The following is an 11,958-nucleotide window of genomic DNA, read 5'->3' on the forward strand; positions in this document are numbered from 1 at the left end:
TTGTCCCTACATTATGAGCAGCTACTATTTCTGAGGTAAATCCATACACCCTTGGTATGAGCTAGAAGTATATTTTGAACAGTTGCCACTGCTGTCCAGTCAGCCCAAAGAACCCTGCCACACTGTCAGGGTGTGGGAGTGGGAGCGCCTCTCAGCTAGGCACTGCTCATCTGGCACCAAAGAAAGAATCCCAGGTCTTTCCTGACATTTGTGCTGGGAGCAGAAAGGAAATATCTGCCGCTGGCAGCTCTTTCTTGGAGAAGAACAACGATCTCCCAAGTGTGGGTGGCATACTTCAGAGAGTCATGTCTTTCTCCAGTGCCCTCGCCTGCTGCTCGGCGAAAAGAAGGGCAGGTGGGAGGGACTGTCTTTGGAAGAATCGAGGTCATCTTTGGAAGGGTGCCGCTCGACCCTTATCACCATTGGCGTCAGCAGGTGGGAAAGATATCCATCCTAGTCACATGATAGGGAACTGTACGAGTTGGCAATATTCTGATTAAAGCTGTACAATCCCTTCCATTCTGGCTAAATTTACCAGCTGTTAATGTGAACAAGTATCTCCTTGTTCCCTGATAAGAACAAGGTGAAGATAAAGTTCTAATCAGCTTTCACAGCTTCTTCTACCTTCTCCATCAATCACGCCCCAGTTCGCTAGAGATCAGAGTACCAGTGTTTCAATTACTGGGAGGTATTGCTCTCCACTGTCCACAGCCCTTGCATTATGGATCCTTTCTTTCATGAAATTTTTCTTCTTTCCTCAACGAGTCAAGAAACTCCTTGAGAGCAGAACTGGGAGAGGGCACACAGTAGGTGCCCTATAAATGTCTGTGACATTGAATATGATTCTCCAGGGCTTTAGCAAGGAAGGCTCTGGAAAACAAAGATAATATATCTTCCCTTGGAAACGACTTAGTATTTTATTGGTGATAATCTAGACATGGCTGAACATACTACCCAATTTACATTTAATTTCATGTATCGTGACTAAGATTCTGGGATCATAGCTAAATGCGATCTTCAAAGGGATCCTGAAAAATACATGAACGCATAAGTCACTTATTCAAGCTGCTCTTGGAAAGATAAATGTCTAACCTCCAAATTAGGCCCCAAAGAGCCTGTGATGATAGAATTGGAGAAACTATGGCAGGTGTGAGAAGCTGAGAGAAAATTGTGGACAGAAGCTTCCTGTCTCCTGAAAGCGCACTGAGGGGGATATACCTGCCTCTTCTCCACTCAGAGGAGGCCATCTGCACATCATTTGTTCAGTTCTGCAGCAGAGAGTACGGGAGAGAGTGTGGAGGAGAGGCAGAAGTTAGCAACGTCTGACTTGGTGCAATCTACGTGACGTATGTGATTGAATATATAAAAGAAATTGAAATAAAAAATATTAAAAAAATAAAAAGTACAGAATGGTATCTTGTCAAAAGAAGATATCTGCAGGGGTTCCATCTTGCTGCCACCACCCCACAATCTAAGGCCCAGGCACTGTGAACATGGTCAGGCCCAGGAGAGTCGGCCTTAAAAGAACTACTAAAATAGGGACCAGCAGTTAGCATAATGGCTATGTTGCTGGACTACCATGTAGCCGACCGTGGTTCAAGTTCCAGACCTGGCGGCTTAAACTCACGCCGGGCGCATGTGCATGCATGCCCAAGATCCTAAAGAGGAGAATGAAGGAGAAGGGATTGCGGCATGGCCATCCCCCCTGGGGGGTGATTTCTTGCTTTCTATCTCTCTGTCTCTCTCTGTCTGGTGAGCGCATGCGCCCTATACCAAAAAAACCTCTCCAAAAAAAAAACCACACTACTAAATAATGCTAGCTCTAACCTTTAATTATCAACTGTTCTCCTCCAGGTAGTGAGCCATGTGATTTTCATATATTATTTCAAATTCTTACAACAAAAATATATATTGATATCCCTACTTGACATGTGGGGAAATCAAGGGTTGGAAGGATTGGGTAAATTGTTCATCAGACAAGTGTTGGACCTGGGTACTGGACACCAAGATCTTTCAATGCTTGATTCAAGTGTCTTTGCAACTACTGGCCCTGTAACCTTCTATCTTTTCATGTGCCTTTCTGAATGCTACAATTAGCGGTCTCTTTCCAAGGCACTTCCATCGCTACCTGGGCAGAGCTAATAACAGGCTTTTGTTCCCTGGCTTTAATATCAATATCATGAAGAAAGTGAAATAACAAAGATGCCATATAGGTAAAGGGAAGGTAATGATTTTCAGTTGAGTTGTTGTTATGTAGGTAAGATATTACCTCCTGCTTATGGGAAATCCTCCTTGGCAACCCACTGTATGATTTTTAAGATTTTACTTGGAATCAGAAGCAAGATTCTCAGGATTATGTCGTTTTTATCTGCTACCTATTCAAGGACCTACAGCAACCAGCTCAGTCACAATAGAGACCCGAGGCAATGACCATGAGCTTTTTGCTGGCAAAAATGATGCCTGAGCACAACAGGTTTCTTGCCCCCAAATTATGGACTATTGGTACTAGCTAGTCGCTAGGAAATCAGACCTTGCCCCTTAGTATCTTTTCTACTTGTGAATGTCAGCTCCATTTACAACTCCTTCTTAGAAAAACATATTCCCAACACAGACCCTGACAGGATAGAAGTAGATCATGTGACTATGTTCCTCCTAGTTACAACTAGTCACTCATGATTGGTCCAAGTGTGAACAGCTGTTTATAGGAAGCCCACTGATTGGCCAGCAACTCTTTATAATGTGTGGTCTGTTCGACATGAACCCCTGGAGAAATGACTCCTTTCATCAAGAATTGGAACTGAGGGACCAACAGTTAGTGTAATAGCTGTGTTGCTGGACTTCCACGTAACTGACTGCGGTTCGAGTCCCAGACCCAGTGGCTTAAACTCACACTGGGTGCATGTGTGTGCATGCCCAAGATCTCAAGAGGAGAATGGAGGAGGAGTTGAGGCGTGATCATCCCCCTTGGGGGGTGATTTCTCGCTTTCTGTCTGTCTGTCTCTCTGTCTTTCTGGCAGGCAAACACATCCTATAGCAAAAACCTCTCCAAAAAAAAAAAAAAGTAAGAAAAAAAATCAATTGGAACTGAGAAATCTTCAGAAACATTACATTACCAGTGAACTGTGGACACCATATACGAAAGGTTTTGTAGACACAGTAGAGATAGTTCCTGTTTCCCAAACATGTGCTCTCCTACTTGATCCAGCCTCCCTTTGCAATGGAGTTGGAGCCACATGACTAGTTTGGCCAATGAACAATGAGTAGAACTGGGTTGTTTCACTTCTGGGCCAATACAGTTAACATCAATGTCTTTTCCATCATTCTGCTCCTCTTTTGGCCACATGTTCCAGATGACATAACTCTAAGATGGAAGCAGCCTGAAACCCCGAGCCATGCCTTAAGAAAGAGCTATCCTGAAAAGCCAACAATATCACATCAAGCTTTGCAATGGTGAGAAACTCTTAATTGTATCATACCATTGAGATTTGTGGGATTGCTCGTTACACAGAATAAGTTGGTCTATTCTGCCTAATACACAGAGCCAAAAGCATTATAGGTCTTATACAGAGGAGCCAATTTGGAGAAAGAGGAGAAAGACACAGATGCACAAAGAAAAGTCGAAAAACACAAGAAAGAGATAAGCATATAAGAGTTGTCCAACCACGGAGTAACTTCGAGGTCTAACTTGATGTCTGATGGTAGTTCAGTTTTTCCCAAATTACTATGAGTTGCACATGTACATCTCTTAGTGCGCACATACACTGGCACTTCAGAGTAACTTAGCAAATCTAGTGACTATCAATATTGATATTACTGTTACTGTTTGGTGACCAAATGATAAAATGGTAAACCAAGGTAAGTCTGTGCCCAGCATGAAGCACTGGCGGGGCAAGAAAGTGCAGAGAGGAACAGAGGATAGAAACTCATACTTACTGAGTGAGCACCTACTAGGGACCACAACTGTCACCTCACTTGATTCTTACAAAAATTCTAATAATAAAGTAGATACTATCAATCCCTTTACAAATAAAAAGCTGACAGGGTGGTTAAGGGACATGCAACCAACAGTCTTCAGCATCATAAGGGAAATCCAGTTTGACCGAGTGCACTAGCTGCCCTTTTCCTAACGAGTTCCCTACAATCTTTATTTTCCCTTGCACAAGGGCCTGCAGTGATACCTCCTGACCACAAGGGGCAACACTAAAACTGCCAATAAAGACCGTCTTAGCCTCCTCTCTGAGCACATCAGGGACACAAAATGAGAGTAGAAATGTAATTGCAATCACACACGGGTAACGTGACAACAGGAACTATCACTTCAGGGTTTATGGTACCTCCCAGCTTTCTACAGCAATCTCCTGTCTGACGATGCTTCTCTCATCACATTAGAATGTGAACCTCCCAGCCCACCTCTGCTGTGCACGGGCATGCAATTATCCTCCACCCACAGACAGGACTGTGTGTGTGTCCTCACACTCAGCCGGAATCCTGGGTCCTTAGTGGGCTGTGTGGGAGGCTAGGTAACTACAAGTACATTGAAGAAAGAAAAAGAAAAGCCTTTCAGTGACTGCAAATTTATATTTTCTATCATGAAGCTATGTTTTGAAGAGAACTTAAAAACATCTCAGTTTCTAGTTCTTCCTTCCTAGCTTTAGACATTTTAAACCTTTTTTTTTTTTTTTTTTTTTTTTAACAAGAAGATGCCCACCTTGATCACTGTCTGATGCTAGTAAGTGGAGGATGAGGTGGCACTGCCACAGGGGCATAGATGTGGCTGTACTCCTCTTGGAGTTCAGATAGTCCACAGAGAACCCAGGGACTTGGGAGCAGGACCAACTCCATACTTCATAGTGGGGTGGGGTGAAAGAGATTAGAAAAAGGTCCCATGCTGGGGCCAGCAGGTGGTGTGGTGATTAAGGTGCTGGATTCCCACATAACTGACCACAGTTCGAGTCCTGATCTGGTGGTTTGAAAATCATGCTGGGTGTGTGTGCATGAATGCCCAAAATCCTAGGAGGAGAATGGAAGAGAAGGGATTACAGGTTGGCCATCCCTCCCATCTCACTTTTTCTCTCTGTCCCTTGCTATCTCTCTCTGATGAGTACACACATCTCTGGCAAAAACCTAAAAAAAAAAAAAAAAAAGTTCACATCAAGTCAAGAGGGGATGAGATGATTTCACAGCAAGAGATGAGAGGAGTCATCAGAGTAATAAAGAGGACTAGGACTTCCCAAAGCAGAACAGTTCACAAACTTGCATGATTAATAAAAACAAGAAGAAACTCAGTTTACAAAGGATGGTGAAATGGGAATTTAGATCCAGCCCACACAAACAAGTATACCTACAGGACTAGGAGGTAAAACACTCATGACCTCCTAGGCAGAGGAAGAAGGAGAAAGGGGCCAGCCAATGCCTAGCACTGCTGTCTTTAGTTAGGCCTATGCAATCTGATTATGCATTGCCAGAGAAATCAGGTCACCAAGGCAGTGTACAATTGCTTAGGAGCATCTCTTTACAGAATGACCCAGAGTCTGGCTAACAGAAACTGACCTAGTCTCCTAATTCACCTTTGTGGTTTCATCGTACCCCTAACGTGCAGCAGCCATTGCCTTCAGGATTGTCCTTTCTAACCAAACCCACGGCATCATATGGTGAGGAATTCCACAGTAGAACTGCATATTATTAAAAGCTCATTTTCTCACCTCCCTTGCAGAGAGAGGTGACTTCTTGTCAATTAGATGGAAGCAGTAGTTTGGGGGATGTAGTGAGTTGAATAGTGACCCTGAAAAAGGTCACAACATCTAGGACTCTGTGACTGTGGCCTTAGTTAGAGGAAGGGTCTTTAAAAAGATACTAAGAACCTAGAAATGACATTATCCTGATCTATCCAGACGTGCCCTAAATTTAATGACGAGTCTCCTTGTAAGCGATGCACTCAGGACAGACGTGGAGAGGACCAGGTTGTGACGATGGAGGTGAAAAATGGAGTAATAGAGTCACAAGCAGGAGCCATCAAGCTCGAAGAGAAAAGGAAGGAACCCCAGCCCTGCCGATACGTTGATTTCAGACTCTTGGTCTCCACATCTAGGGAGACTAACTTTCTACTGTTTTAAGCCATCCGATTCTTGGGGATTTATTAAAGAATCTCTGGAAAGCTAAGGAAACTTCCAGGAGAGCACCTTAACAGCTGGCAACCACTCTTTGGTCCTTTAGTTTATTAAAATCTGCCGAGGAGAGAAAGCTGCAATTGAATAAGATTGCCTGGGTGCATGAGGACCGGCAGAACCCAAGATCCTCCTCTGGACTATGACATTCGGCACAACCGTCACTAGGTTCTCAGCTCAGACACAGATTCTGATCACTGCAGGGCTCATGATTATATCACCAGTCAGTATGGCTTGAATCTGTGGTTTAGCCCTGGATTTATGATCTGGCCTGGGAAGTGTTCTTTTCTGTTTGACATGGCAGCCCCGTGAATTTTGGCTGTCATCCTTGTTCCTGCGAGGGCATTCAAACTCCTAATGCTTTCATCAAATAATAATAATAATGTATAATAATAATACTTTTAGTAGCACAAAGTCAATACCTCAGTAATTCAAGCCTGTAGACCAAGATATTTGGAAGCCAGATGGGAGGAAAACAGGACTTTGTGTCTACCATAAAACAGTGAACTACATTCAGAGAGCATTACATGTTTTTGAGTATTTAGTAATTGCCTCCAAAGCCAGGAACATGAATAAAATCTCCAGCAAATAAAATTTACTGCCTTCAAAACAGTAAATATGCAGTGTCTATACATTTCCAAACAAACATATTTTGATTAAGTCATTAATGTCACTTTATAGCTCTTTCTCCCTCTCCTCAGTCTTGCTGAAGGATTTAACATCAAACAATTCAACAGTGACAGCTGGCGAGAAATCAGCTTTGAGATTTCTCATTAAAAGTAATGCTGTGTTAGTAGCCAAATACTTGGAAATGTGAAATGTTAAAATTTAATGGTGTGGAAAAGGCTTATTCTAACTTTGCAGATTGTACCGTCTTTGCAGAAGTTGGTAGAAAATAACAACTTGCATTGTGGAAGACCTGGTGTAGTTGTAAAAATGATGGGAGTTTGCAGAAGGAGGAATTCACCAGTTTGCAGCCGCAGATAGCCACTGTAATACCTGGTGTGGCTTGCTTTGCAGCATTCTTGAAATCTCTGATTAGCTCTTCCATTTGCACCAAATAAAGCTTGCTGGTCTCCGCTTCCGTACTCTACATTCACCATTATTGGCTGCTGTGCTGAACAGACAAATTTATTCAGTTTATATTAGCTCCCCAATGCTGTCTTCAGGAATATCATGCCCAATGTCTTCTATCACTGCATTGTGTAAGCATTTAGAAATTCATTTCTCTGAGAGGAATAACAGGAAATAAAGTTTCATTGTATTTTAGATGGGGAACAAAAATATGGGGACTCACATCCAATGTAATTAAAGCTGCCTATTTGCATTTTGGGGAAATAATTACATTCTTTATCTCCTGATCTTAAATCACTTCCTGAAAACCCTGAACACCTGTGACAATGAAAATGTACAACTACACAAATTATTCAATGGATCCCATCTGTAGGGTTTAATACCAGCAACTTCCAGCCCGTAATTATACCGAAACTGAGGATAGTTTGGAGGAGGCGGGGTAGTCGATGTGGAGTCTCTGGTTCCCCTCACTTATTCTTTTCTAGAAACTGAAAGCATGGAGTGGAACCAACACTGCTTAATATGCAAGTATGTACCCTCTTGAATAATCTGTGTGGTTTCACCTAAATGTTTCATATTTGTGTGTCTAATCTCTTCAACTTGATTGTAAGCTGCTCCAAGGCACATTGTAAGGACTGAAGAAATTCCATTATGATGATGATAGTGATCTCAAGAGAAACGGTAGCCCCTGGTAAGTCTGGGGCTACTTCAGCAAAGCAGCAGAAAGTCCAAACCAGTTGGCTACTATCTCTCTCCACTTGAAGGTAGGAGCAGGGTGGATAAAGGAAAGAACTGCTAAGCTTGGAGACAGGCATGCCTGAGCTTCAGGGCTTGGATAAGTCACTGGAGCCCTCTGAGGCTCAGCAGCGCATTCATATACAAAGTGAAGGTAATGAATATGGTTGATATTACATCAGAAAAATCTATGGGAAGCCCCTAGCACATTACAGGTGCTCAAAAACATGTCCATTCGTTTGAAGCAATACTATAAGTGTACTCCATACTGGCTGGGAGAAGTCTGAGCACTCAGCTGGTCTAACCCCTGCCCATTAGAGATGAAGATACCAAGCCTCTGAGAGAGGAACTGAACTGCACACAAGGTGTTTTTTTTTTTGCTTTGTTTTATACATTTAATCACTGTGTATCATTACAGCATAGCAGAAGAATTTTCCCATCATGAGTACACTGCCTATCAGTCCAGTCAAAGACATTACCATAAAGACTATCATCAACAGGTTTCTTCCCATTTTGGATCCCTTCAATTTATTTTTTAATTATTACTTTTTAAAATTTACATTTCATCATTGTACACCTTTACAGTGTACAATACAGTTTTTCTAAGCATGTACATGTCAATCAAGTCAAAGATATTAGTTCCTTCTTTTATTTTGTATAAGTTTCTGCCTTAAGGCATGTGTGCTCACCGTGCTGGAAGGAGAGAGAGATAGAGGCAGTGAGAGGGAAAGTGAAAAATCACTCCCCTCCCCACACCAGGGGAGATGGTCATGCTGCAATCTCTTTTCCTCCATTCTCCTCCCAGGATCTTGGGCACACACAGGCACGTACCCGGCATGAGTTTCAAGTTACCAAGTCCAAGACTTGAATCACAAGTCAGTCATGTGAGAGTTGGCCATGTGAGAGTCCAGCAACGTAACTGCTCCACCATCTGCTGGCCCCATCATTTTCAACAGATAACTTCACGTTCCTGAGTCTGTTAAATTGTTTTTTCCTGAGCCCCTCCCTCCCACCTGCTTCTATACACCCACTCCTTCATAGTCTCTGGTATTTACACTTGCCCTTCCCACTATTGTATCTTCGAACCTTCCAAGTTCTTTTTTTATGTCATTATTCTAATTTATTTTATACATTCAATCATTGTACATCACTACAGCTTGTAAAATGAATTATCCACCATGAAAGTTTCCACACAGCATACCTTTCAATTTCTGCCATAAAGTGTAGACATTCAGTGTGTGTGTGTGTGTGTGTGTGTGTGTGTGTGTGTGTGTATGTGTATATATATATATATGTGTACTTTTTTGAGAGGTTTTTGCTATAGGGCACGTGCGCTTGCCAGAAAGACAGAGAGAGACAGAGAGACAGAAAGCAAGAAATCCTCCCCAGGGGGTATGGCCACGCCGCAATCCCCTCTCCTCCATTCTGCTCTCACCGGGGCCCCCCCGCACACGTGCCGGGCGTAGTCCAAGCCACTGGGTCTAGGACTCGAACAGCAGTCAACTACATGGGAGTCCAGTGACATAGCCATTATGCCAACTGCTGGTCTCAACACTCAGCATATGCTGAGCACGGATATACAATGTTTGTCTTTCATAATCTGGCTTGCTTCACTTAGCAGGAAATCTATATTCGTCCACTTTGTACCTAATGACTATGTCTCATCACTTTTTATGGCTGCGTAGTATTCCACAGTGTATATGTGCTACATTTTTCCAATTCAATGATTTGTTGTTGGACATTTAGGTTGGTTCTCTGTCTCAGCAACAGTGAATAATCCTGTAATAAACATGGACATGCAAGTGTCTTTATGACTGAGTGTCTTCCTGTCCTCTGGATAAATACCCATGAGTTGTATTACTGGGGTTGTACAGTAGTTCTATTTGTAGGTTTTTGAGCACCCATGTTTAATTAGAAGCTGGCCTACTCAGGGTTAATGACTTAGCAAGGACTAGAACCTCAGCCTCCCGTAGCCCCATGAAGTAAAGCTGAGTCTATGGCTCCATAGGCCTCACCTACTGCCTCTTTCATTTCATGTCTTTCTAAACAGAACCCTAAGTACAAGAGGATGAGTCCTTCCTCACTGCATAGTTTCCTAGTCTAGACTAAGAGACCACATATCCCTGTGTGATAGAATAAGAAACAGAGTCTGAACCAAGGGCCTGGGGCCACTGCCAGGCCATATCTGTCTGCTATACTTTAAGCTTCCACAATTTATCTATCTATCTATCTATCTATCTATCTATCTATCTATCTATCTATGATTTTTGCCAGACAGTGCATGTGGTTGCTAGAGAGAGACAGAGAGGGAAAATGAAAAATAACCCCCTCCAGGGGAAATGAACATACCACAATTCCGTCTCCTCTATTTTTATTCTTGGGATTTGGGGCATGCATGCACACATGACCAGTGTGATTTTCAATCCACTGGGTCTGGGATTTGAACCAGGGTTGACCATGTGGGAGTCCTGAACCACAATGCTACCTGCTGGCCCCCAGCTTCTGCATTGTTAAAGGAATGTGTCTGGTATCCATCTGCCTGAAACACATGGCCAGCTAATGTTCCTAGTGACTACAGTCCTGATTCATAACCTTGAAGACTTCCCAATAACCAACTATTACAAGGAAAAATGCATGGGGATGAGAGTCAGCCATTCAACAAAAGAACAAAATAGCAAGAAGTCTTCCTGCCCAAGTCTCTCTCCCCCAGTAACTTACCACCAGTGCCACGAAGTCTACTATCAAACCTTCATCCCTTCCAGCAATGGCATTGATCCACTGGCATATCACAAATTCTCCTGGGAGATGTATGTAAGATATTATAAACCATTAATGTCGATTGGATTATCACAAATCTTCTGCTGTGATAGCGGGAAAACTTCTAAGCAGAACATGATTTTCATTAGATAGTGTTGGCATGAGAGGAAAAGGGGCAGGAGTTAGAAGCAGTATTAGTTATGCCCTGAGCTGTTTAGGGAGCTGGGGACAGCATGAAACCACTGGACGCTAGAGAGAAAATGAGATTTCAGGAGCGGGAAGGCACTAGGATGATGAAGCAGAGAACTCTGAAACTGGGCTTTGCAGTCATTTGGTCAAATCAAATTACTTTCCTTTAGAATCTTTTCTCTGAGAACGGCACTTCTGTTTTTCCAAGAAGCTGACTAAATCATCATCCAATGTTCTTAAATTTCCTCTTCTACCCATTGTGCTTTATCTCCTAGGAGAGCAGCTTGACACAACGGCACAACCATTACAGAAAAGAGCCCAATCCAGACAAATAAACAGCAACCCACTCACCAGCGATGCGTGTGCCAGCTTGTGACTCAATTACTTCCCAGTCTTAAAGCTAATTTACAGGGTTTGGAGCGGCTGTCACTGTCCCTGGAAAACAAACAGCACTAAAGAGACACAGATGTTTGTCACTGGTTACTGACATGGTCCCAAGACCCCAGGTGCTTGCTTCCAGCCACTTTCTCTTCCTCTTCCATTTGGGCAGAAATTTCCATGGCGTGTGATGGATACTCATACTCAGGCTACAGGGAAGTCTCCACACACTTTGTGAGGATTGAGAGTATTTGAAGCTGAACTGAAACCATTATTTATAAACATGCCAAGGCCTGATGCTAATTATTATGTAAGGCAGAAAACGCATGCTACTCGTTCTCTGTTCGCTGATATTACTAGGAGTGGAAAAATTATAAATGGCCAACTGGTTCCTCCAGTTTTCTGTAATGGCACTGGGTTTTCCTGTGTTAAACATCCCCAAACAATGTGCCTGATAACTAGAGACATGCAAAGAGCTCAGTCATTTATTTTTGATGGTTGGAATTAGAGAAACAAAGAGTATGGTCAAGCAATCTGGAGTATCAAAATAAAAGACATGTCCACCTGACAGCACCGTTGCAAAAACTGTCCTTCCGGTGCGATAGTAATTCATGGAGAACTAGCAGAACAAAAGTCAATGTTGCAAGTTAACTTATTCTAC

The sequence above is a fragment of the Tupaia chinensis genome, unplaced genomic scaffold (assembly GCF_000334495.1).
Source record: "Tupaia chinensis unplaced genomic scaffold, TupChi_1.0 Scaffold000574_1, whole genome shotgun sequence".
Classification (NCBI taxonomy): Eukaryota; Metazoa; Chordata; class Mammalia; order Scandentia; family Tupaiidae; genus Tupaia; species Tupaia belangeri.